The 26,973-nt window shown below is 41.1% G+C and overlaps 1 protein-coding gene and 1 long non-coding RNA gene across 6 annotated transcripts in view; one reads left to right on the plus strand and one right to left on the minus strand.

Moving 5' to 3' along the window:
• The window catches only part of LOC109915981 (phospholysine phosphohistidine inorganic pyrophosphate phosphatase), a 160,599-nt gene that overhangs the window by 127,364 nt on the left and 6,262 nt on the right, over window positions 1-26,973 (minus strand). The gene's annotated exons all lie outside the window — the stretch shown is intronic.
• On the plus strand, window positions 571-22,002 carry LOC125485571. The gene is made up of 4 exons (XR_007264281.1): window positions 571-631; window positions 806-969; window positions 5,665-5,822; window positions 21,703-22,002. It is a non-coding gene; the product is annotated as an uncharacterized LOC125485571 (long non-coding RNA).

Genomic DNA, 26,973 nt, shown 5'->3' on the forward strand with positions numbered 1-26,973 from the left:
TGTCTGCTGGGGCCCAAAAATTCATGCCAATAATTCACCAGTCACATATCACTGATAATTCTACTCTTTTGTACTGGAAGATGGGATACATGACACATGATCAACATTCAGTAGGTGACATCAAGCACCATAAAACAATGATACAATATTGCCAAATGGCCACTAAGTGCTGACTATCTTGAATTTAACACACGGTAAGATGAGGTTAAAATGTCTGCAAAATACAGTGGTATTTGTTACTCCTATCAATTGGATTGATGCTAGTCAACAGTTTAAGTTCCACTTGCAGGTTGTAACTCATCACACACACTAATTGATCTCAAGAATTATTCTAATTCAGTTCATGCAGGGTGTTGCTCTGAACAACAATATTTTACAATAAACATACACCAAAAAAGGGGAAAATGCTACATTAGGCATTAGGCATGCTGGATTGGAAGTCTGTCAAGAAGTACAGCAAACTATTAGGAAGGCTAATGTAAATATTAGTATTGTATGCATAAGAGAGGTCTTTGCCTTTTTCGATAGAGTCAAAGTCCAATGTTTTGTTTACTTACTTGATATGCAACTGTGCAGAATCGAACTGCTTTCGTGACAATGTATATACACACAGAGGTTTTTTATGAATAAGGTATATTTTTGAAATTTGAAAAAATCTAATGCAATGTTAGTCTTTATTGCAAGAGGAATTAAGTGCAGTGGTAATGTAGTCTTGCTTTAATTGTGTAGAATTTGGTGAGATCACTCATGAAGTACTGTTTGTAGTTTTGGTTTATTTATCTTAGGAGAGATATTTTTGCCACAGGGGGAATGCAACAATGGTTCACCAGACATGTTCCTGGGATAGCAGGGCTGTCTTCTGAAGAGAAATTGGGCGTACGGGGCCTCTATTCTCTCACATTTTGAAGGATGAGAGGTGATCGCATGGAAAATACAAAATACTCGAAGAGATAGATAAGATAGACGCAGGTAAGATATTTCCCTTTTGAGGATTCTAGAAGCAGTGGACACAAGTTAAAAGTAAGGGGGTAACAGTTAGGTTTGATGTGAAGAGAAATCCTTTACTCAGAGGGTGTAAGCATTTCAAATTCTCTACCACAGAGGCCTGTGGAAGGTCAATCTTTGAGTACGCTTATGGTAGTGGTTGATAGATTTCTGGGCATTTCTGATTACCGATAGGGTACAGGGGTATGGGGATGGGGTGGGTAAAGACACTGAAGTGTTTGACCAGCCATGATCGTATTGAATGGTGAAGCAGGAGTAATGGGCTGAACAGCCTCTCTTCCAGTGTTCACATCATTCACATCCCCAATCTCCTTTTAAAGGAAATTCACTAACATATATAACTATAAATTATTTGAAAAAAATCAAATCCAGCTCACAGCTGAAGCAATGTAGTTTTGCATTTTAGGAGTGGGAAAATGTATTTTATTATTAAATTCAAATCGACAAACAAAAACAGTTAAGTTTGTTATTTAAGAAGTTTCTAATGACTGAACTCTTCTTAAATATTGCCAAATATTCCATTGTGAATATTAAATAACCTTTGGCTAACAAAACTATTGTATTTTATCAATGTTTGTGTTGGAAAGCACGTCAGTCTGTGATCTGAGCAACAAAAAAGTGCATGACTTAACAGGTCTTTCTTAATGAGACTGATGATCAGTTTCTTTAGCACTATTTATCTTAGCTAATTACAGTGAGTGTGAATTATCAATTACAGTTAGAGGTAATTGCCCTTCATACAGAAAGCTTTTTTAGTTCATTCAGGGCCATTAATATAATGCTACAATTAACGGTCACATTTACATTACCAATATATCTCCATTGTTCTAAACTGTGAAGTAATTTCATTTTTCACAGGAGAGCTTCTCTTAATTTACTGATGCAATTGACTGAATAACTAGAGAGACTGTCATGGGGCTAATCAGTGATAATGAATTATCCTTTGACCTTGTAAGGGTAATGCACAACACATGCTCCCTCTGGATAACTACAGTTGACATCTGCTGGAACTTTCACTTTCACCGAGTTTGTGTTTGCATATCGAGTCAAATACAGCTAATTATTTGGAACATGCATTTGTTCTGATAATTACGGCAGAATCATCTCACAACAAATCAACACCAGTGAATAGAATAAAAAAGATATTAAAAGAATATCACCAGTCCAAGTTAAAACAATGTACTGGAAACCCCTGGTAGGAAAGTGAAAATAAAGGTTGTCATCAGTTTAGGTGCCACCAAAAGTTCAACCTTTCTTCGCTTACAGATGTTTTTTAAACATTCTCCAGCAAGAAGAATTTGGCTTTTTGTATAAAGACACAGAGTATGTCACAAATGCAGAGATTTCAGAAGAAAACATGTAACAAAAGGTGATAATTATCTGTAAGTTAGAACATAATTATTGTCATCAAAATTCATGGACTTTTGATTCTAGACATTCAGGGATAAAATATACAATTTAAACAGTCAACTTCTTTGAAGTTATAAATTTTGCACCCAATTTTTACAGTCAAAAATGAAATTTTGAGCTTTATGTTTACTCTTTCAGCAAAGCATGACACAATATTTGGTGCTGATGTTTACAGAATGATAGATGGAAGGGACTCAAACGATACTCTCAAGGATGGAATTTTCAACAGCACTCATCCTTAGGTCCACATTTCGAACTTGAGGTTTGTCTGGGTTGCAGAGTGTTATAAGACTGGCTGTGGAACAGGGAGTACACTGTCATGCATTAAAACAACTACCACAAGAGTTTGTAAGTTAACTTTAAAATGATAGTTCCTTAGTAGATCATCATAGAATCCCTACAGTGTGAAAACAGGCCATTCGGCCCAACAATTTCACACTGCCCCTCTGAAGAGCATCCCACCCAGACCCATTCCTCTAGTCTAACCCAACTAATCTAAACATCCCTGGGCAATTTAGCACTGCCAATCCATCTAACCTGGACATCTTTGGACTGTGGGAGGAAACCAGAGCACCTGGAAAAAACCCTTGCAGACACAGGGAGAATGTGCAAACTCCACACAGACAGCCGCTCAAGACTGGAATCGAACCCGGGTCGCTCGTGCTGTGAGGCAGCAGTGCTAACCACTGAGCCACCGTGCTGTACTATTTGGTTGTAAACTTAATTCCCTGAAATGATCAGCCATGCATGAGTTATTGTTGTTATTCCCTTTGCCCTATAAAAGCCAACACCCAGGACAAGCTAGTTTCCCTAAGGTGCCAATATAGCTCTCAGGCTGCCTCACAGAAGACAATTCAAATTGGAATCATTTAAAAAGACAAGTTTATAATGGCAGTCATCCTTCTGTTCATTTTCTACCATGAGACTTCAATGCCTAGTAAGTAAAGTCCAAGGCACTTAGATATGCTGACAAAATTAAGGTCAGTATAAAAACAAAAGATTTTGGTTTGATATGAAGAACCTTGCATTCTTACAGCATTGCACACAGTGCAGTATTGATTGGGCCACACAGAGAACAATCCTTGCTGTTGACTCCATGTTCAATTCTACTTAAATGTGATGTATCCAAAGCTAATAAAAGGCAAGTTCTGAAAATGTTTCTCAATTATCCTTTTCTTCACAAGATAAAGGATGGGTGATATCTATAGTGTCAACTCTACATTATCAATTCTTCCATTTCCAACACTAAGCCATCCTTGAGGGTTCCAGTTAAAACTGCCTACTGCAGATATTGTAACCAACCTGCTCGGACGTCTTACGACACATCTTTGGAGCAGATGGGTCTTGAACCTAGGCCTCCAGCTCAGAGGTAGGGACACTACCATTGCATCACAAGAGCTGAAACTACCATTTGAATACCATGGGCAATTCAGAAGCATGCTCTGCAATCTCAAGAAGTTTTGTTTGGACTGTTTCCAAGCTCATTTCAGAAGGCCCTTTATTGCCTGCATCTCCTCTGAATTTAAATCCAGGTCTGAGAGGTGGAAGGAGAATCAACTAATTAATTAGGGATTTATTTGGTTTGCTATAACGGTGGTTTATAGTATTTTCCCCTTTTGGATTTTTTTTGCTCTTTACACACCCTGAAAGGCAGAGAGGAAACTAATGTTTTGCCAGATCATCATTGCTTCTCTAAAACTGGTAAGGAGGTATTAGACTGTGGCTTTACAATGATTATACAAAGCAATTTTGTGTTACAGTGGGTGAAATATTAGCATTTGGCTCTGGGTTCCAATCCAGCCTGGACTGATAGAATGGAAATCTGCTCTGTATCCTGACTAGAAGAGACCTTTGCAAGATAATTTACGCCGTTTCTATCCCATTCCTAGTAAGCACAAGCTCACATCCTGTTCTAACCTGGAAATAATTGGAAATTTCACTCATCTCCAGAATGAAAGAGTAGAAAATGGAATATATGTCATGTTGATACAGTAGAGGTGAACTTTCAAGGTGCAGAGTGAGGCATATTGTTGGATTATAATAGTGAGAATTTTGTATCTGCCTGTTCTGCAACTGACTTGAGAATGGCCGTGCTTAATCCTTATAGTGCGTCTGGGAGGCGATGGCCTAGTGATATTATTGCTAGACTATTAATCCAGAGACACAGATAATGGTCTCGGACCTGAGTTCCTATCCTACCATGACAGATGGTGGAACTTGAACTTAATTTTTTTTAAAATCTGGAATTAAGAGTCTAATGGTAACCATGAAACCATTGCCGATCATCAGGTTCTGGTTCCATCTTGTTTACTAATTTCCTTTAGGGAAGGAAATCTGCCATCCTTATCTGGTCTGGCCTATAGTATGACTACAGACCCACAGCAATGTGGCTTACTCTTAATAATTAAGGATGGGCATTAAATGCTGTCCTCGCCAACAATGCCTACATTCTATGATTAAATAATGAATTTTAAAAAAGGAGAAATCCAGTAACCAACACTAATGTTATCATTTGATTTGTTTAAAAAAAATTAAAAGATTGAAGTCACTCTGTTTTTTTCCCTGTACCATATTCTGCTCATCCACATACATAGTCCATTCCCATGATGCCACTGATAACGGAAATTCAGCAAAGTCTGGGCTTAGGATGGATAGGGGCAGGGGCAAGTGTCAGTAATGATGTCACTTACTGTTACTACTATGAAGTATAAAATACAGTACATTCTCTGACAAATTCATTGTCAAAGTACAAATGATTTTAGAGCTGAAACAATTGTAAAGAACCAAATATAAACATATCCCTTTCCCTGGACTAATTTCTGAAAGATTATTTTCCCCTTTCTTTAGATTTCTTAAGCGCACAGAATTCGTTTTCCAAACTGAATGGGTGACTGACCACATAACATGTTCCCAGGTCCTGAACAATGTTATTCTATAAATTATCCAGATCATACCACAATTATTCAGGGGAAGAGGGTACACTCTGGTCTCCAGCTACCTGCATCTTCCCAAAACTTGGAAAGAGACTCTGTTCAGTGTACGAGGCAAACACAAAGTGATCCATTCCATCTCAAACCATGTTGTACAATGCTGGCTAATCTATGGAAATGCTGTATTAACTGCCTATACAGCCACTCATCATTATCAGATAAAATGAAGGACAGTCAGAGGAGTTTAAAAGTTGGTTGAAGATCTGTAGCTTAGCCACTACAAGATTGCTTTGAACTGACCTTTACCTCGCCCTAACAGGTCAACAGTCTGATGATGCCCCACAATGCAATTACTGAGCGTCAGATGTGCAACTCCTTACAAATCACCCAGAATTCTACACATCTGCTGGCTGTCAGCATCTGCCACGCTCAGTCATGTGCAAATAATGAAAAGCATTTGTTATTGCCCCAGAACAGGTAAGCATTATGACAATTACTGCACATCCCAACTGACCTTGTGTAAATCTAAATCCCATGACCCCTTTAAGCCATGGGTATTTGGATGTTGTAAGTGATCGACATCAATGAATGAATTTTGGACAAATCCTATCTTTTTCAGTTACCAGCTGGATGTGACAGAAGAGGTGCTCAGTTTTTGCACAATGTTGAAGAATGCAAATATTCCCCAGTTGGAATATTTAACTAGGCAGCAGTACTTGGTTAAGACTTCAGAATAACTTTGCTTTAATCCTACGTGTCAAACTAATAACACTGCTTACTGCTCTGAGCCACATCCAGAAGCTCTCTGTGTCATTAGCAGTAAACAGGAACATGTAAAATCTGGCAATGGAATTGAGTGACTCCTGTTCCGATTGTGAAAAACCTCCTTCATCTGCAAGGGACTATTGTGCAATCAGGTCTGTCTGTGTGCGAAACACAGAATCATCTCCAGTTTGATAACGAAATTCAGAGATAGCACAGAACAAGTGAAATGGAAATGGGATAAAAGTGCCAGACAGATACAACAAAGAGTGCTCAAAGGCTGGGCAAACTGGAATGAAATGTACACTGCTACATCTCACCTGAAACCACTTAATTCTCAAACAAGACACCAGTTATAGGGAAAATGTTTAATTTATTAGCACTAAGATCTCTTACTTTGCAAACAAAATTATATAAAAACAGTGATCTCAGAAAGTAGTGGCCATGGATACAAATACCTGAACACGGAAGGGATTTACAAAATGCTTTGGATCATATCAAGTCCAAACTTCATCGGAACAATTCAAGCTGGAAACTGAAGTTCCACGATCACGGGGTGCAGCCGATTTCCTTGGAGGGTACAAAGTCTGCGCACAGCAATCAGGCCAACCTGGGGTGTTATGATTTACACAGGGTCACGTATGGTAAACATGGATACAAATCCAGAGTGCAAGAGTCTAGATTCTAGCACTTGATTTCATTGCAATTCATGGGATCAATTTTCAATTTAAAATCAGGTTTGCGCTTAGTGTTTGAAGTGTGGAGGAACTACACTTCCAACTACAATAATTTCTCAAAGAATGATTCTCAAATGTATCTAATCCACACCACATAACACAAGTAGGTTTCAAGTTAAAAGTTATCTTGTCTCCAATCCATCCAGCTTCTACTACGTGTAGAATACTGAACTGAACTGATTACTTAAGGTACTTCCTATAAGGAAATGTTACTTACTGGTGTATTTCACACATCCTCACTGAAAGGGCAGGACAACAGAATGGCACCCTATTCCAACCTTTTCAGTAATAAGACATACTTCAATGAGACAAACAATTCTACAGCGTACCCACTTTTTCCAGATGAATTGGTTATTCATAATTGCCACTTTTAATTACATTTACTATGTTATGGTCTATCTAGAGAGGTTTACCACATAGTGCATAAAATAAGCTAAAGAAGGATCAAAAGTTTTATGTTTCAAATCCACTGCTGAAAATAAAAAATAAAAAAAACTGGTCTTTGACTGCACGTAGAGACACTTTCAAAATCTGCTCAACCTCATTATTTCTCACTATTCACTAACAAAACTGAAAGGAGAGTAAATTGCAGTTTACCAGGTTATTGGGAACCTGGGCATGCTGGTGCATGCACAGCCTTTGGATCTGGGGAGGAATTGATGAGAAGCCACCTGAAAATTTTGCTCCACTGACAAGCCCTCACTCTTGTCATTTCTCATGCTCGGCACTAGCTCGCCAAGATATTTTGTTGCAAACAGCAACAGTACAGCAATAGCATGGTCAGACATTGTTGAATATTCACACACCACAGTCAGTCAAAATCTCCAAACTTTAGCTTCATTGTCATATCCACCTCTTGCCAAAGGTCAGGTTTTGACCTGAAACCTTAAAGTTTATCATATCATTCTACCGTTTCTGAACAGTTCTTGCTTTTCTTTGAGTTCAGATATTTCATTGACTAAATTAGCAGATGAATTGCTTCTTCAACAAGCAACTTTTCTGTTTCTTCATAGAATCTAAGACTTCGATCAGTGGCATAACTAAAAAGAAAATTTTAAATATATTCATGTTAGATCCTATTCTCTCCAGGTCAGCTCTTGCTTATTTGTGAATTACCTTAAGTTGGTGTCCTCTCGTTCAGGTTCCCTCCACTAATAATATTCCCTCTAAGCAGCCACTCTGAGGTTCCTGACATTCTGGTTTTGGAAGCATGGACTTTGGAGGTGTGCGTACTGTAGAAAAGTTAGAGGATGCATTGTCCATCAATGGAATCAGTTTCTTCCTACCTCCTCTATTCAGACCTCTCACTTTTAGCAAATCACCTCTCAACATTTTCTTCTTGAAGGAAACATTCTGAGATTCACCTATCCAACCACATAACTGAAGTCTCTCATCCCTAGAACCATTCTCTTAAATCTTTTCTGCACTGTGTAGAAGAACTTCATGTTTCCTAAACTGTGGTGACCAGAATTAGAAAGGAAGCAACAGGATATTAACAAAAGGCAGAAAGAAACAAAGCCTTTCACAAATCGTACTCCTATGTAAGCTTACTTTCTCAATAAATCTCTAAAACACAGCCTTACGTATTTAAAGAAACAAAAATTGAAATACCACAACTTGGACCTGAATATGTGTGCAGAGAGAGACTGTCCATCTTAGTGAATCATGAATACTGAAACCTGCTCCCCCACTGCCACGAAGTGCCCCCCCGCCGGCACCCCCTCACCCCGCCCCTCACACCACCCAGCCATTTTTTGCAGGTGGGTAATTTACACATCCGTGATTCACAGAGACACCTGTCTCAGTCTGCTCTTTTCTTATGGGATACATGGATATTGAACTGTAGGACTTGTAAATGCATGCTATAGTTTGTCTAAAGTTTGAAGGTGTTCCATAATTTGGCAGATTGTGTTTTGATCTTCTGTGTTAAAACTTCTCTCCATATGAGTATACTAAATAAACAACCATTTCCCATTCTCCTGACCTCTATCAATTTGCCAAGTTAACCCATATAATAGTTGGCATGTTAGCTGTAAGGGCAAAGCATGGTGATTTGGGCACATGGGTTGGTGTCAGTTGGCACAGAGGTTACAAGGAGACACGTGGGTTGACTAGAGGGGTATAGGCTGGAACTAAAGGTACGAGGCACCTTGGGATACAGATAGACAGGGCATAGTTTGGGATGGAGGGAATGAGGGCAATAGAGGTGAGTAGTAGGGCACAGGTTGGCATGGATTGGATATGCACGGTGTTGGGGGTGAGGACTATTTTAAAGGTGGGACAAGGGCTGGAGCAGTGAGGTGGGCCATTCAACCAACTCATCCCTACGTTGGCATCCCTGTGGCTGTTTCCAAACACTTTTCACAGTCGGCAGCCACAAATTCCATATCTGCACCCCTTCCCCAAACCAAAATTAAAATTCAAAATTCCAGGACATCACCTCCCGGAATCATCCTGACATAACCTCGGATCAAAGTTTCACACCTTAGAACACGGAGCTTGACCAACTACTAATTTATTCTCACCTGTGGGGTCCTGAGTGTGGAAATGTGGTATTTTCAAGATGTGATATTTGTTATATTGCTCTCTCCAAAGTTAGTTCCATAATAACTACCTTCTTTAATTCCATGTTAATCTTTTCACAATGCATTACACAACTAGAATGTTACACAATTCCAAACTTGTGTAATGTATCACAGATACTATTGTTGCAATATTCTATCCAGTTTTAAATTAGGTGGTGTAGTTGGATTGTCTATGACCCAATTACACATCAGGTGACTTGGCCTTTCATTTTAAAGCATACATTTAGAGCACTAACATGAAGTACGATAGTTAAAAATGTTTCTGTTATGTGATCAGTTTAATACACAAGGTATTTTCTCATCAAGCACCTGAAATATATTGCCACTCAGCATACTTCTGCTTTACCAGGAAACCACAACAGTAAGCTGATTCCATGAGCTACTAAAAGCTATCCTGCAGACGCAGCAAGCAATTAGTAATTATATGTTGGCCTTCATTGCAGGGGGATTTGAGTATAGGAGTAAAGATATCTTGCCGCAGTCACAGCTGGAACACTAGGTATGGTTTTGATTTCCTTATCTCAAGAAGGATATACTTTCCCTTCGAGAGAGTGCAATGGAGATTCACCAGATTTATCCCTGGGACGATGGATTGTCTCCTGTTGAGAGACCGAGTAAACCAAGTCTGGATTCCCTGGAGTTTTGACGAATGAAAAGTGTGTTCACTTCCAAAATTCTTTCAGGGCAATGACAGGGTGAATGTAAATGTTTCCTCTGGCTGAGTCTAGAACTGGGGCCATAATCTCATGGCCATTTAAGGCTGAGGTGAGGAGGAATTTCTTCACTTAGTGAATCTTTCGAATTCTCTACCCAGAGAACTGTGGAATCTGAACCATTCAGCATCTTCAAGATATAAGTCAATAGATTTCTAGAGGCCAAGGATGTTAAGGGATACAATGCAGAAAAGTGGCATTGAGATAGATGATCATCTGGGATCTAACTGAATGGTGGAGTAGACTTGGAACAGGAGTAAGCCACAGAATTTATGTTCCAAAAGTAGCAGCATAAACGGTCAGATAAATCATTTTGGTTTTAAATCAATGTGGATCTTATTTGTCTATTTGGTTTAATCTTGGAATTTGGTTCATGAGTGTCAGCAATCTCCAAACCCTCCTACATGTTTCTGTTGTCAGCATTTCACAATAAGGACACACAGTGAAAAGCTTCCTGTGAAAACCTCATGCATCAGTGTATATTCTCCATCAGTTGTTTTGAGGTTTACGAATATTTTGAGGGGGTGGGAGGGGACAGAGTTTCACACAAAACTCTCCAAATTTGTTAATTATAAAACACCGAGAGCAGGTCCTAGACGTGCTCACCAAGCTGGTTTGGTTGCAAACGTTTCATCGCAAGTGTTTTGTCACCTGCTAGGTAACATCATCAGTGCACCTCCAGTGAAGTGTTGGTGTTCTGTCCCACTTGTTATTCATATGCCTCAGTTTGTTGGAATTATGGAACTATGCAAAGCAGAACAGGAGCACCTATACGGAGTCTTCAAAAGGAATGGATACCCAAAACGCACAATCTGCCGTTACCTCCAACAGGAACCACAACAGGAAGACAATACGACCAGAATCACTAATCACCCTACCATACATCAAGGACATTTTACAGATGACCACAAGACTACTCAGACCCCTAGGTATCAATGTAGCCCACAAACCGACAACCACCCAACGATAGCTACTGACGAACATAAAGGATTCCATACCCAAAACCAGCAAAACTGGGATAATATACAAAATACCATGCAAGGACTGTGAGAAACACTACATAGGCCCAACTGGAAGAAAACTGACAGTACGGATACACGAACACCAACTAGCCACCAAGAGACACAACCAATTCTCACTTGTCTCAATACACACGGACAAAGAGGGGCATGAGTTCGACTGGGACAACACATCTAAAATCACACAAGCCAGACAGAGACACACCAGGGAATTCCTGGAGGCTTGGTATTCTAACCAGAATTCCATCAAACACATTAAATTAGACCCCATCTACAAACCACTGAGAAACAGAACCAAAAGTGGTACCAAACACCCCAACATATAAACAACAAGCGGGACAGAACACCAACACTTCACCGGAGGCGCACTGACCATGTTACCTAGCAGGGTGACAAAATATCTACAATCAAACCCACCAGCTTGGCAGTCTACAACCTCATTCACAACCTGAGCTACAAATCTTCTCGAAAACTTCAAACACTGGGAGGACCTAAAAATAGTAGAGAAAACCTCTACTATTATACCTCGAAAAAGGCTTATAGAATCCTTGGATTTATAGATAGCAGTATAGAATATAAAAGCAAGTAAGTTTTGCTACACCTCTACAAATCATTGGTCAGACCACATTTGGAGTATTGTGTACACTTCTGGGCATCTTATCTATGGAAGGATGTTAAAGCACTGGAGAGATTATGATAATGATACCAGGAATGAAGGATTTTAGATATAAGGAAAGATTCTGGGTAATACAAGATGGAGGACAGGAAAATATTGTGGCTGTAAGAGCAGTTCCTTTTTTAAGGTATGTTCAGTGCTGGAGCTGATTTCCCTGGATTCCAGGAGCAATAATTACTGTTTTATAAGTTGTTGCATTGTTTTGGACTTTGGTGAAAAAAGATCAAAACAATAGCACTTTAAAAAGGAAGAAGACAGACAAAGGCAGTGATCACACGGGAAGTGAATCAAACAGAGAAATAAACCTGGGATAACAAAGTGTGGAGCTGGAGGGAACAAAGCAGACCAGGCAGCATCAGAGGAGCAGGAAAGTTGATGTTTGGGGTCAGGACCTCTCTTCAGAAACGTCAACTTTTCTGATCCTCTGATGCTACCTGGCCTGTTGTATTCCTCCAGCTCCACACTGTGCTATCTCTGACTCCAGCATCGGCAGTTTTCACTATTTCAGAGAAATAAATCTGCACTGCTATCTGACCCAGCAGAGAATCTGCACAGCTGACTGTTCTACTGTTTGATTTCAAGAATCTCTGGACAGAGTCATCTAAGGAAAAAGTAACAAACAGCAAAATTCACAGCTGACCTTGGAGAAACCTGTGTGGGAAAGCTCATAGTAGCAGAACAGATAAGTGGCTTTTTAAATGGTAAACTTACTATTTTTTGTAAATCTACAAAGGTGAGTAGAGTGGTTCTTTTTGATTATATATTTTATTGCGATCTGACTCTTGATTAAATGTTAAAAATATAAAATATAGGTATTAGGTTAGCCTGGAGCAGTTTTTTTTTAAGAGCAGTAAAATTGTGCTGTTTTCTGGGTCTGTAGATCGTTAAGGTGCAAAGATGACCTTTAGTAGAGTGATGTGCTCTTCCTGTCGGATGTGGGAGAATAGGGAGAGTTTCCATGTTACTGATGATTATGTTTGCAGAAAGTTGTGTTTGGTTGCAAATCCTATCAGATCGCATGGATCAGTTAGAAGTAGTGAGGAATTTACAGGAGCTAAGGGGTGTGATGGATGGCAGTTGCAGGAAGAGAAGAGGGGGAGTGGCACTTTTGATTAGGGATAACATTATGACTGAACTTAAGGAGGATGTTCCTGGGAATACATCCAGGAAGGTTATTTGGGTGGAATTGAGAAATAAGAAAGTGCTGATCACCTTATTAGGACCCCCCCCCCTCCCAAGTAGTCTGTGGGAAATTGAGGAACAAATTTGTAAGGAGGTCTCGGTTATCTGTAAAAATAATAGGATGGTTACGGTAGGGAAATTTAACTTTCCAAACATAGACTGGGATTGCCGTAGTGTCAAAGGCTTGGATGGAGAAGAATTTGTTAAGTGTGCACAAGAATATTTTCTGATTCAGTATGTGGATGTACCTCCTACAGAAGGTGCAAAACCTGACCTTCACTTGGGAAATAAGGCAAGGCAGGTGACTGGGATGTCAGAGGGAGAGCATTTTGGGGCCAGTGACCATAATTTTTTTTATGTTTTATAATAGTGATGGAAAAGGGTAGACCTGAAATTAAAGTTAAAAATCTAAATTAGAGGAAGGCCAATTTTGATGGTATTAGGCAAGAACTTTCAAAAGTTGATTGGGGGGTAGAGGTTTGCAGATAAAGGGACAGCCGGAAAATGGGAAGCATTCACAAATGAGATAACAAGAGTCCAGAGACAGTATGTTCCTGTTACTGTGAAGGACAAGGCTGGTAGGTGTAGGGAATGCTGGATAACTAGAGAAATTGAGGTTTTGATCAAGAGAAAGAAGGAAGCATATGTCAGGTATAGATGGCAGAGATCGAGCGAAGGGTACAAAGGCAGTAGGTATATAATTAAAAGGGAAATCAGGAGGGCAAAAATGGGATATGGAAAAGCTTCGGCAAATAGGGTTAAGGAGAATCTAAAGGGATTCTACAAATACGTTAAGGACAAAAGCGTAACTAGGGAGAGAATAGGGCCCCTTAAAGATCAACAAGGCCACCTATGTACGGAATGGCAAGAGATGGGGGAGACACTAAACGAGTATTTTGCGTCAATGTTTACTGTGGAGCAGGATGTGGAAGATAGAGAACGTGAGGAAATAAATAGTGACATCTTAAAAAATGTCCATATTACAGACATGGTCGTGCTGGATATTTTCAAATACATAAAGGTGGATAAATGCCCGGGCCCTGATCTGGTGTACCCTAGAGCTCTGTGGGAAGCTAGGGAAGTGATTGCTGGGCTGCTTGCTGAGATATTTGTATCATCGATAGCTACAGGTGAGATACTGGAAAACAGGTTGGCTAACGTCAGTGCCACTATTTAAGAAAGGTGGTAGGAAAAGCCAGGGAACTCTAGATGGAGGAGCCTGACATTCGTTTTGGGCAAGTTGTTGGACGGAATCCTGAGGGACGGATTTACACGTAATTTGGAAAGGCAAGGACTGATTAGGGATAGTCAACATGGCTTTGTGCATAGGAAATCATGTCTCACTAAATTAATTGAGTTTTTTGAAGAAGTAACAAAGAGGATTGATGAGGGCAGAGTGGTGGACGTGATCTATATGGACTTCAAAAAAGGTTGTCGACAAGGTTCCTCATGATAGACTGGTTAGCAACGTTAGATCACATGGAATCCAAGGAGAACTGGCCATATGGATACAGAGATAGTAGGAACTGCAGATGCTGGAGAATCTGAGATAACAAGGTGTAGAGCTGGATGAACACAGCAGGCCAAGCAGCATCAGAGGAGCAGGAAGGCTGACATTTCGGGCCTAGACCCTTCTTCAGAAATGGGGGAGGGGAAGGAGGTTCTGAAATAAATAGGGAGAGAGGGGGAGGCGGATAGAAGATGGATAGAGGAGAAGATAGGTGGAGAGGAGACAGACAGATCAGAGAGGCGGGGTTGGAGCCAGTAAAGGTGAGTGTAGGTGGGGAGGTAGGGAGGGGATAGGTCAGTCCAGGGAGGACGGACAGGTCAAGGGGGCAGGATGAGGTTGGTAGGTAGGAGATGGGGTTGGGGCTTGAGGTGGGAGGAGGGGATAGGTGGGAGGAAGGACAGGTTAGGGAGGCGGGGACGAGCTGGGATGGTTTTGGGATGCGGTAGTGGGAGGGGAGATTTTGAAGCTTGTGAAGTCCACATTGATACCATTGGGCTGCAGGGTTCCCAAGCGGAATATGAGTTGCTGTTCCTGCAACCTTCGGGTAGCATCGTTGTGGCACTGCAGGAGGCCCAGGAGGAACATGTCGTCTGCGGAATGGGAGGGGGAGTTGAAATGGTTCGCGACTGGGAGGTGCAGTTGTTTAGTGTGAACCAAGCGTAGGTGTTCTGCAAAGTGGTCCCCAAGCCTCCGCTTGGTTTCCCCGATGTAGAGGAGGCCACAACGGGAACAGCGGATGCAGTATACCACATTAGCAGATGTGCAGGTGAACATCTGCTTGATGTGGAAAGTCTTCTTGGGGCCTGGGATGGGGGGGGGGGGGGGGGGGGGGAGGTGTAGGGGCAGGTGTAGCACTTCCTGCGGTTGCAGGGAAAAGTGCTGGGGTGGTGGGGCTGGTCGGGAGTGTGGAGCGGACAAGCGAGTCAAGGAGAGAGTGGTCCCTCCGGAAAGCAGATAAGGGTGGGGAGGGAAAAATGTCTTTGGTGGTGGGGTCGGATTGCAGATGGCGGAAGTGTCAGAGGATGACACCTGGGTTGGAGGGTGTGAGCCAAAAGGGAGAGGCCGAATAGACTGGGGCTATTTTCCCTGGAGCGTCAGAGGCTGAGGTGTGACCTTATAGAGGTTTATAAAATCATGAGGGGCATAGGCTTAACATGAGAGGGAAAAGATTTAAAAGGAACCTAAGGGGCAACTTTTTCACACAGAGGGTGGTGCATGTATGGAATGAGCTGCCTGAGGGAGTGGTTAAGACTAGTACAATTACATTTAAAAGACATCTGGATGGGCAATAGGAAGGGTTTAGAGGGATATGAGCCAAATGCTGGCAACTGGGACTAGATTTAGTTAGGATATCTGGTCAGCATGGATGAGTAGGACTGAAGGGTCTGTTTCCATGTTGCACATCTCTGTGACTGTTTGACTCTATTAGATAGATTGGGCTCGTTCTCCTTGCAATGGGGAAGATTACGAGGTGACCTTATTAAGGTGTTCAAAATCATGAACAATTTTGACAGGGTGAAGAAGGACATTGTATTTCCACTAGTTAGTATGTCAGTAACAGAGTCACAACTTTCAGATTGTCAGCAAGAGAGCTAGGAGTAAGATGAGGAGAAATTTCTTCACTCGGAGTGCTGTTAGGATTTGGAATGTGCTGCCTGGCAGAATGGTGGTGCTGGATTCTATACGAGATTTCAAAAGAGAGCTGGATATATATCTGAAAGGGATCAAGTTAGAGCCTACACAGATAGGGCTGGAGAGCGGAACTGGCAGGGTAGCTCTTTCAGGAGCTGGTACAGACACAGTGGGTTGAATGGGCTCCTTATGTACTGTAAAATTCCATGATTCTAACCTGCTATGGAGATCATTGGCAAAGTAAGGGAATTATGCTAAAAGGAGAAATGTTTAAAAGTGATAAGTCATAAAGCTGAGGAAGAAACACAGCAGAGGAATGGTGACAGACAAGGGATCTGAGAGTTTCAGTTAAGAAGCCTTCAAACCATCAATACAGCGTGCAGATCTGATGTAAAGGGCAATAAAGCATTTGGGAATAGAACGCATGTCCAATAATAGTTAGCCTATGTAAAACAATGGTCGTTCTCAACTGCAGCATTGATCGTGGCTCTGTGACAAAAACTAAGAGGAAACTTTCAAGCCCTGAAGACAGCACAAAAGGAGTCTCAACTGATAATTGGGAGTGGGCACCTGAGCTATGAAGTAATATGAAGGATATTAAAAAATGTTCATGTCTGGTAAAAAAAAAAATGCATCTTATAAGAGGACTTCAAACATGCAAGATCTTCAAGTGGGCAAAAAAATTGGCTCCAAGGATCATGTTTTTTGTTAAGCACCAGGGAATATTGCAGGGCTTCCCCCAATAGGGATAGTGAGGTGGAGTTTTGAGGGTATATTGTGGAGCTCTGACCGAATTATAACACTCCAACTCAAATAGACAGATCCCCTACACTAACAGCATCAACCCTTCCACCTTCTTCACTGTGCTCACTGAAGGGTCACTACAATACCCAAGCCTCAAATTTCAGTCACAGTGGGGAAAAGTTAGGAAAACACTGGGATATTGGTTGAAAGTTCTAGATTAGAAATTCAGAATATACAGTTAAGACATGATTTGCTTTTGTGGAGGGAGGTAAATACGTAGATCCTTCAATGAAGGTGGTTCAGTGGATAATGGTGTAAATTCTAACTGGATGCTGGATTAGTTTCCAGGTAAATGGTATCAGAAGTGGTGTATAGTGACTAAGCATACTGGTAATGACAATGTTCTTAAAGAAATTAGAACATTTGGTGTCTGAGAGGAGGAAGATAAAAATTCAGTTATGTGCAATGTGTTACTGTTTCTTTGAGCTAACTCAATCAATTTTTGGATCATTTCTCCTAGACTCAGATTTTGCCATTAACCAGTCACAGGGCGCTTACCTGTCTCTCTGCTGTTAGCATTACTTAGGATAATACAGTCGGTTCTGCTATGACGCAATTGTTGCATTCGTGTGCAACATTGCTTTCTAGAAAATTGCGCTACAGAAATAATGGGGCCAATGGGAAAAGTAGGGTCGGGGCAGACCACCAAAAAAAGTCACTCAAAAATCATTCAAAAGCCTAACACAAAGTATAGCACAGTGTGAATAAATGTTTTATTTCATTATTAGATATGAATAAAGTAAATTTAACACCTTACCTTGAAAAAAATGTCAAGATAACTTGATGAGGGAGATTTTGAGGTTGCTCTGTTGTTAATGCAGGGGCTGAGGGTCAGCATCATCACCACCTTCAGGTGCAGTTATGGTCGTAGAGTTAGAGTGAAAAATAGTTAATCCAGAAGTGGATGGCTGTAGTTCGTTGTTTTCAGACTGTTTCTTGGGGGTTTGCTTAAAAAAAAAGACATCCAGTTTATGCTGCTTTGCCTTTTTTCTTCTTTCTTGAAGAAGCTATTCATAGGGTCTTATTCCATGAACTGTTACTTTACTGCGTTCTGCATTGTAATCGTTGTCCTCTCAGAGCTGCAACTGCTTCTCAATTTCCCTCAGGATAGAAGACAAAACAGAAATGGAAAGCTCTCGTGGTGTTGCATCCTGGACTTCATCTTCTTCTTCCCCCTCAGCGACAAGTTGTTTTAGATCGGCTGTAGAGAGATCTTCACAGTTGGATTCAAGCAGCTCTTCAACATTCTCACTCTCCAGTTCTTCAAATCCACCTTGCTTTGCAAGATCAACACAATGTTCTTTGATTCTTGGGAGCTCTTCTGATGGACGAAAGCCTTTAAAATTTTGAAAAAAGATCTGGAAGAAGCTTCTGTCAAACTACATGCAAGTCCGTACTGACATCACCCCAGGCCTCCACAATGTCAATTGCATTCTTGATGTTAAAGTTCTTCCAAAATTGAAGAACACTTTCCTTATCCCCCTCAGTGGCTGCAATCAGCTTCTTAAATGTGCCCCTCAAATAATAAGCTTTAAAAGCTGCTATTGCACCCTGATCCATGGGTTGAAGGAGAGGGCTTGTGTTTGGGGATAGAAATAACACTTTAATGTTTTCAAAAAGCTCACCAGTGGTGGGAGGATGGCTTGGCGCATTATCCAGGAGGAGGAGAATCTCGAAATCCAATTTTTTTCTGCAATACTTTCTAAAAACACATTCAAAACGTCAGTAATAAAGTCAGAAAAAATTTGCCCTGTTATCCAACCTCTTTTGCTTGACCTAAAGCAGACATCTAGAGTAGACTTAAGGTAACCTTTTAAAGATAATACTGAGTGTATTCGGGACAAATCCTGCAAAACAATCATGTGATGTTGATGCGTACTCCTCCGCACACCGATGAAATCACATTATAGCCAACACAAGTTTGCGTTTTAGAAATAGCATTCCTCTATTCGTCAGTTGCGTTATAGCAAATGTGTGTTGCTGGAACACGCATTAAAGCAGAACCAACTGTATAGGAGATTGCACCACCTTATGGTTGAGAGATTCGAATAGATTATATGGTCTTCTCTCACTTCTTTTTCCACATAGTTTAAACAGTACACAATTAGAGGTGGAACAAGAAATCTACACAATACACTCCTGACTGCACAAGCTTACTGGTTCTTAGATTTGTTTTCAATCTGTTCATTCTTTTAGGTAGAGATAACAAGGTGTAGAGCTGGACGAACACAGCAGGCCAAGCAGCATCAGAGGAGCAGGAAAGCTGACGTTTTGGGACTGGACCCTTCTTCAGAAATTCTTTTAGGCAGCCTGATAGCTTTCAGTTAGAGGTATGCAAGGAATTCAGAGGCACAATATATAGTCATTCGCTAAGAGAGGGTGAACTCTAACGAGTATGCAACTATTCTTTACATGGATCCGTTTTAAAAAATGTTATCACAAATATGATGAAACCATGGATATCCATTACATATGAATTAATGTTAGATTATACTGTAAAATAATACACAGTCAAGTACAGAATCTGAGTCAGCTGTGATGTGGCTATATTCAGTAATCCATGCTCACAATGGATAATGACGAATGTCCAAAGAGAAATCATTGCCTGTCCAATGTACTCCCTGAAAGGAAGTATTTTATCAAAATATTTTTTCCCATCTAGTATCTTTACCAAAGCTGAAAAATCTCACGTACTTTCAAACAGGTTTAATTGGTCAATGTAAGTTTTAAAACATTCTAAGTTAGTCAGAGATAGGACATATTTGACAGTGCCACCTGAGATCATGACTAAGAAAGGAAATCACTGTTGTGCATCTATGTCAAACTATTAAATATTCATTCGTTTAGGAATGTGTTTATTTTGGTTTACGCATACAGCCTTCTCATTCTAGATGGACAGCGTTTGCCTTAAATTTACTCAACTCCTTTATTCCTGTCCATCTGGGCTTCCATTAAAATTATTATTTAGGACATACAGTTTACACCCTTAAAAACTAAAAACATCTAGTAGTTGGGATTTTGAGACTGGAATCACAGAGCTACCAGCCTTTTATGAAATCAGTGGGTTTTCCATATAAACAAGTCAAAAAATGCCAAATACCTTCTTCCATCTGCCATCAGAAAGAACAAGATAAGATTTGTTGTAACCTTACTCTTGTAGCACTTCTGGTTTGGGAATCAGGGATGGAATATGGCTTGCATTCTGTCGGTTGGGGTCAACTTAGGTTAATTACAACCAAGGCAGATTCACTGATCTTTTCTAACCAGAAAGAATGTTTCAGACTTGGCAGATAATTAACAAATGTGGGGCTCCCTGGTGGTAGATTACTTTATGGGAGTATTTGTGTAACCAACATGCCCCTTGCTGGTTTTCCTGTGATCTTGGCATTATTACGGCTCTGCAGGGTTTTGTCTGGGCACATATTGGCCAGCTGCTCCTACTGCCTTCTTGGGGATAGTCCTTGCTAGTCTTTTGTTAATGTCCCATGTTCCTTGTTTAAAGTCCTGCTAACAGATGCACTATACCAAACCAACAACAGGATGTTGTAAAACTCCAACATTTCTTTGCTTTTCATATGGAATCCCTCTCAATGGGCAGGCTATCAGGAAAGAAATGTGAAGTACTGGTAAACAGAGCTCTGGCTGAATAGGGATTTCAGACAGCCCACCGTCCAAAAAAGCAAAGACTTACCACAGTAATATCATGCTGTTAATGGAAAATGCATGCTTCCAACTGCTGTTGTTAATTCCTCTGAGTTATGAATGTTTATCTGCAGTCTACGTTATATGTAGTGAGTGGTTCAGGCAGTGACTAGATCATCTTACTGAAGTAGTGGAAAACGCAAATCTATGTGAAAAAAACAAGGATTAGTTCAAGATTGCAGATATTGCTGAAAAAACTGAGCAGGTCTTGGGGCATTTGTGGAGGCAAAGCTGCCACACCTGCTGAGTTTTTCCAGCAATTTCTGCTTTTGTTTCTGATTTCCACATCTACAGTTCTTTGGCTGTTTTTTGTTCAAGATTGCTCTCGCAAAGAGATGGCATACTGTGAGCTGAATGGCCCCTTGTGCTACTTCCCTATAGATTTACTCTAATGTTCTTCAGTTAGCTGTCAGTTCAGAGAACCATGAAAGTATCATTATAAAGAATTTATATACTTATCTAATGGCAGAAGAACAATACAAACAATATTTATACAGATCACCTAATATGTAGGAAGACATTACAAACAACTTTATAACAAGAGCATAAAACAGCAAATACTGATCGAAAAGGTGTGTTCACAGAGATGTAAAGCAGGAGAACATCACCAAGATCAGGATTTGAAGGTGAGAATGAGAATTCTAAATGCAGGTCAAAGGAGCATGGACAGCTTGTCAACGGATGAAGGCAGAAGGTGTTGTAACAGTGAGAACAAGTCCAACTTTGAATGTGTTAGAAGTTGGATTTTGAGGCAATGAAATAATGGGCTCAGGTTTTGGTGACAGGAGGTGGTCAGAAACTGAGCTATGTAATGTTACTAGGCAGAAAATATAATCAAAGGGAATGTTGTAGATGAGGATGAGAACAGAGGGATCAATCTGTTAATGGTCAAGTTTCCACATAATCCATTTCAGCTAGAAGAAGCACACAGGAAGGTTCATGCAAGTGAGACAAGTGATGTTGGGAAGGGCTTGGGTTTGGTCAACATTAAGCCAGAAGAAAATGCTTTCAATTTTCAATGTTTATTTTTTTCAGTGTTCACAGAAACACAGTGGAAACTACTTCCTTATAACAATAAACAACGGACTACTGCATCACTGGGAATACTGTGATGAGATATTGTTTCGCTCACAAGCCCTTCCAGTTATTGAGAATGTGCTGATGTCACAGATTTCAAAGGAAGTTTCCCAGCTCACCGAATTTGATCACTTTCCTGTGCAACATTTCATTGTACAGCTAGTTCTGTCTCATTTCATGCCATTCATATTCACAATACTTCATTTTGCTCAAGTTTCTGTACAGTTGCACTTTCAAATAAATACAGTGCTAATTTCAGGTTTCGCAGTCTTATGAATTCCTTATTTCCCCACTAGGACTAAAATTACTCCATGGGGTTTTACAACCTATCCAGTGATCTACATCCAAAGTTGATTCTGCAACATTGAACACCACCAGCTGTTGCTCTTCTTTGTTAAAACTTCTCATCATTCCAAGATCAATTGTGAGGAAAGATCCATTTCTCAAAACAAAATGCCCCGTTAAACCTCTCCGCTCTTCACAACCTCGTTTCTAACAGTAAACGCAAAGACAGCTTCTCAAAGCATTAGAGTTTTACAGTATGGAAACAGACCCTCCAGTCCAACTCGTCCATGCCAACCAGATATCTTCAACTGACCTAGTCCCATTTGCCAGCATTTGGCCCATATCCCTCTAAATTCTTCCAATCCACGTACCTATCCAGACACCTTTTGAATATTGTAACTGTACCACTTCATTTGACTTCCTTCCATACATGCACCACCCTCTGTGTGAAAAGATTGCCCCTCAGGTCCCTTTTAAATCTTTCCCCTCTCACATTAAACCTATGCCCTCTAGTTTTGGACTTCCATCCCCAGGAAAATGATCTTGGCTATTCATCCTATCCATGCCCCTCATGATTTTAGAAACCCCTATAAAGGTCACTCCTCAGCCTCCCATGTTCCAGGGAAAAATCCCCTAGCCTACTCAGCCTCTCCCTCTAGCTCAAACCCTCCTGGCAACATCCTTGTAAATCTTTTCTGAACCCTTTCAAGTTTAACAGCATCATTGCTATAGTAGGGAAACCAGAATTGAATGCAGTATTCTAAAAGTGGCCTAACCAATATCCCAGATAGCCACAACACAACATTCCAATCCTATACTCAAAGGACACTCCAGTGAAGGCAAGGGTGCCAAATGTTTTCTTCACCATCCTGTCTAACTATGACTCCACTTTCAAGGAACTATGCACCTGGATACCTAGGTCTCTCTGTTCAACAATACTCCCCAGGGCCCTACTACTAACTGTGTAACTCCAATTTGCTAGCTCCCCCACGATTCCACACGTTCAAACCTTGCTAACCAGTCTACCATGCGGAACCTTGTCAAACGCCTTACTGAAGTCAATATAGACAAAGTCTACCACTCTGCCTTCATTAATGTCACTTCTTCAAAAATCTCAGTCAAGTTACGGAGACACAAATTTCCACACGTAAAGCCATGTTGACACTCCCTAATCAGTCCTTGTTTTTCCAAATGCACGTCAATCCTGTCCCTCATAATCCCCTCCAACAACTTACCCACCAAAGACATCAGGCTCACCAGTCTACAGCTCCCTGGCTTTTCATTACCACCTTTCTTAAATAATGGTACCACATTAGCCACTCTCCTGACTGCTGACACCTCACTGTGACTATCAATGATACAAACATCTCAATAGGGGACCCAGTAATTTCTTCCCTCGCTTCCACACAGTCCTGGGATACACCTAATCAGGTCCCAGAGATTTATCCACCTTTATGCATTTTAAGACACCCAGCACCATCTCCTCTGCAATATGGACACTTTTCAAGATATCACTATTTACTTCCCCAAGTTCTCCAGCTTCCATATCCCTCTCCAAATAAATACTGACGTGAAATACTCATTTAGTATCTCGGCCATCTCCTGTGGTTCAAACATAGACGGCCTTGTTGATCTTTAAGGGTCCCTGTTCTCTCCCTAGTTACTCTTTTGCCCTTAATGTATTTGTAGAATCTCTTGGGATTCTCCCTAACTCTATTTGCCAAAGGCATCTCATGTCCCCTTTTTGCCTTTCTGATTTCCCTCTTAAGCATATTCCTACTGCCCTTATACTCTGCTAGGGATTCATTTGATCTCAGCTGTCTATACCTTACATATACCCCCTTCTTTTTCTTGCCAAAGCCTCAATTTCATTAGTCATTCAGCATTTCCTCCACCTACCTGCCTTGCCCTTCACACTAACAGGGGCATACTGTCTCTAAACTCTCATTATCTCATTTTTAAAGGCCTCCCACTTTCCAACCATCCCTTTACCTGCAAATATCTGCCCCCAATCAATTTTTGAATGTTCTTGCCCAAAACCATCAGAAAAAATGGCCTTCCTCCAATTTAGAACTTTAACTTTTAGATCAGGTCTATCCTTTTCCATCACTACTTTAAAACCAGTATAATTATGATCTGCTGGCCCAAAGTGCTCCCATACTGACACCTCAGTCACTTGCCCTGCCTTATTTTCCAAGAGAAGATCAAGTTTTGCTCCTTCCCAGTGGGTACATTACCATACTGAATAAGAACATTTTCTTGTACACCCTTCACAAATTTCTCTCCATCCAACCCCTAACACTATGGCAGTCCCATCTATGTTTGGAAGGTTAAAATCCCCGACCATGACAACTTTATTATTTTTACAAATATTTAAGATCTCCATATATATTTTTCTGCTGACTATTGGGGGCCTACAGTACAATCCCAATAAGATGATCATCTCTTTCCTATTTCTCAGTTTCACCCATCTAACTTCACTGGATGTTCTCCCAGAAATATCCTAAGTACAGCTCTAATGTTATCCTCAACCAAAAATGCCATTCCCCTTCCTCTCTTGCCCCCCTTTCTATCCATGCTGTAACAGTTATACCCTGCAACATTAAGCTGCTATCCTGCCCCTCCCTAAGTCACAGCAGCACGGTGGCTCAGTGGTTAGCACTGCTGCCTCACGGCGCCAGGGACCCAGGTTCAATTACACCTTCGGGCATCTGTCTGTGTGGAGTTTGCACATTCTCCCCATGTCTGCATGGGTTTCCTCCAGGTGCTCCGGTTTCTTCCCACAGTCCATCGATGTGAAGGTAGGTGGATTAGTCATGCTAAATTGCCCATAGTGTTCAGGGATGTGTAGATTAGGTGGAATATAGGGGGAATGGGTCTGGGTGGGATGCTCTGAGGGTTGATGTGGACTTGTTGGGCTGAAGGGCCTGTTTCCACACTGTAGGGATTCTATAATCACTGTAATAGCTATGATATCCTAGTCCCATGTTTCCAAACATGCCCTGAGTTTATCTGCCTTAGCAGTCAGGCCTCTTGCATCGAAATAAATGCAGTTTAATTCATCAGTCTAACCTTATTCTCTGCCTTGCTCTTGCCTGCCTCAACTATTTAATTTGCTCCTCTTCTCTATAGTGCCAACCTCAGACTTCTCTCTTTGTGTCCCACACACCCAACTTCTACCCCAGAAGAGATCTGAAATATCCAAAGATGTGAATCCCTGTCCCCTGCACTAGTTCCTCAGCCACGCTTTCATGTGCCCTATCCTCCTATTTCTATTCTCACTAGCGCATGGCACTGGGAGTAATCCAGATACTACTATCCTCAAGGAGCTACTTTTTAACCTCCTGTCTAATTGTCCATATTCTCTCTGCAGAACCTTGTCCCTTTCACTTCCTATGTCATTTGTACCAACATATACAATGACCTTCTGCTGCCCATCTCCCCTTTGAGAATATTCTGCACCCTCACCAAGACATCCTTGAGCCTGGCCCCAGGGAGGCAACACACTATCCTGATGCCTTGCTGTCGGCCACAGAAATGTCTGCCTGTGCCCTCGACAAGAGAGTCCCCTATCACAATTAATTGCTTGGAACCTGATGTATCCCAAATTACAGCGGAGCCAGTCTCAGCTCCAGAAACCTGGCTGTCAATGCTACATTGCCCTGAGATGCCATCACCCCCGACATTATCCAAAACAGCATACTTGTTTGAGATGGGGATAGCCACAGGAGACTCCTGCACTACCTGCCTACCTCTCCGAGACATAACCCATCTATCTGACTGCATCTGCAGTTTTTCTACGTTTCTGAAACTGCCATCCATCACACCATGCCTGGATCCTGTAAATTCCTCACTGCCTCTTACTGACGCTCCATGCAAACCGAAAGGATTTGCATCCAAACACACTTCCTGCAGACATAATCTCTAGGTTCTTCAGTATCATTGCCAGCATCTGCATTAACTCAGTCCTTCCACTGCTGAAAGCTTTATTCATTTTTATGTCAATCCTGGACTTCATTTCTCCAAAGACCTCTCATGTACCACCCATTACAGACTCCAATTCAGCTGACTACAATGTACCACAATAGGTTCTGTGCTTCTCTTTCCAAATAGGTCTATATTGTCCACCACTATATTTCATTTCAAATATCTGTCACCATCTTTAAACCATTCCACGACCTCATACCAACCTTTGCAACCTCTTTGCATCATATATCCCCTCCAACACATGCTTCTTTGACTATGTTGAATGGATACACAAGTAGCAGTAGTCCAAAAGTGACTTTTGTACACACTTAGAACACACATTAATCTGTAATCTGAGTTTGTTTAACAGGCTGACAAGTTCTTTCCTAATGCTTTCTTGTCGAATTATATTTCAAACATACATCCCACTTTTTAAAAAAATACGTAACCCTCCATATAATGCAACATACCACTTTACACATTTTAAATTATTTGCAACATGTTTCTGTTATATTTGCATTCATGGAAAGCCACCAGATACCAGCAGCCTATGGCCAAATGCAGCAAGATGTGGCTTTATTCTTTATTCATTCACGAGGGCATCACTGGCTAGGCAGCATTTATTGCCCATCCCTAATTGCCCAGAGGGCAGTTGAGAGTCAACCACATTGCTGTGGGTCTGGAGTCACATGTAGCCCCAACCAGGTAAAGATGGCAGTTTCCTTCCCTGCAGGACATTAGTGAACCAGATAGGTTTTTCCACCTATCCGCAATGGATTCACAGTCATCATTAGACTCTTAATTCCATCATCTGCCACGGCGGGATTCAAACCCGGGTCCCTAGTACAGTAGTAGAGAAATAGTAGGAACTGCCGATGGTGGAGAAGCTGAGATAACAAGGTGTACAGCTGGATGAACACAGCAGGCCAAGCAGCATCAGAGGAGCAGGAAAGCTGACGTCTCAGGTCTAGACCCTTC

Source organism: Rhincodon typus, chromosome 20 (assembly GCF_021869965.1).
Source record: "Rhincodon typus isolate 14 chromosome 20, sRhiTyp1.1, whole genome shotgun sequence".
In the NCBI taxonomy this organism is placed as follows: Eukaryota; Metazoa; Chordata; class Chondrichthyes; order Orectolobiformes; family Rhincodontidae; genus Rhincodon; species Rhincodon typus.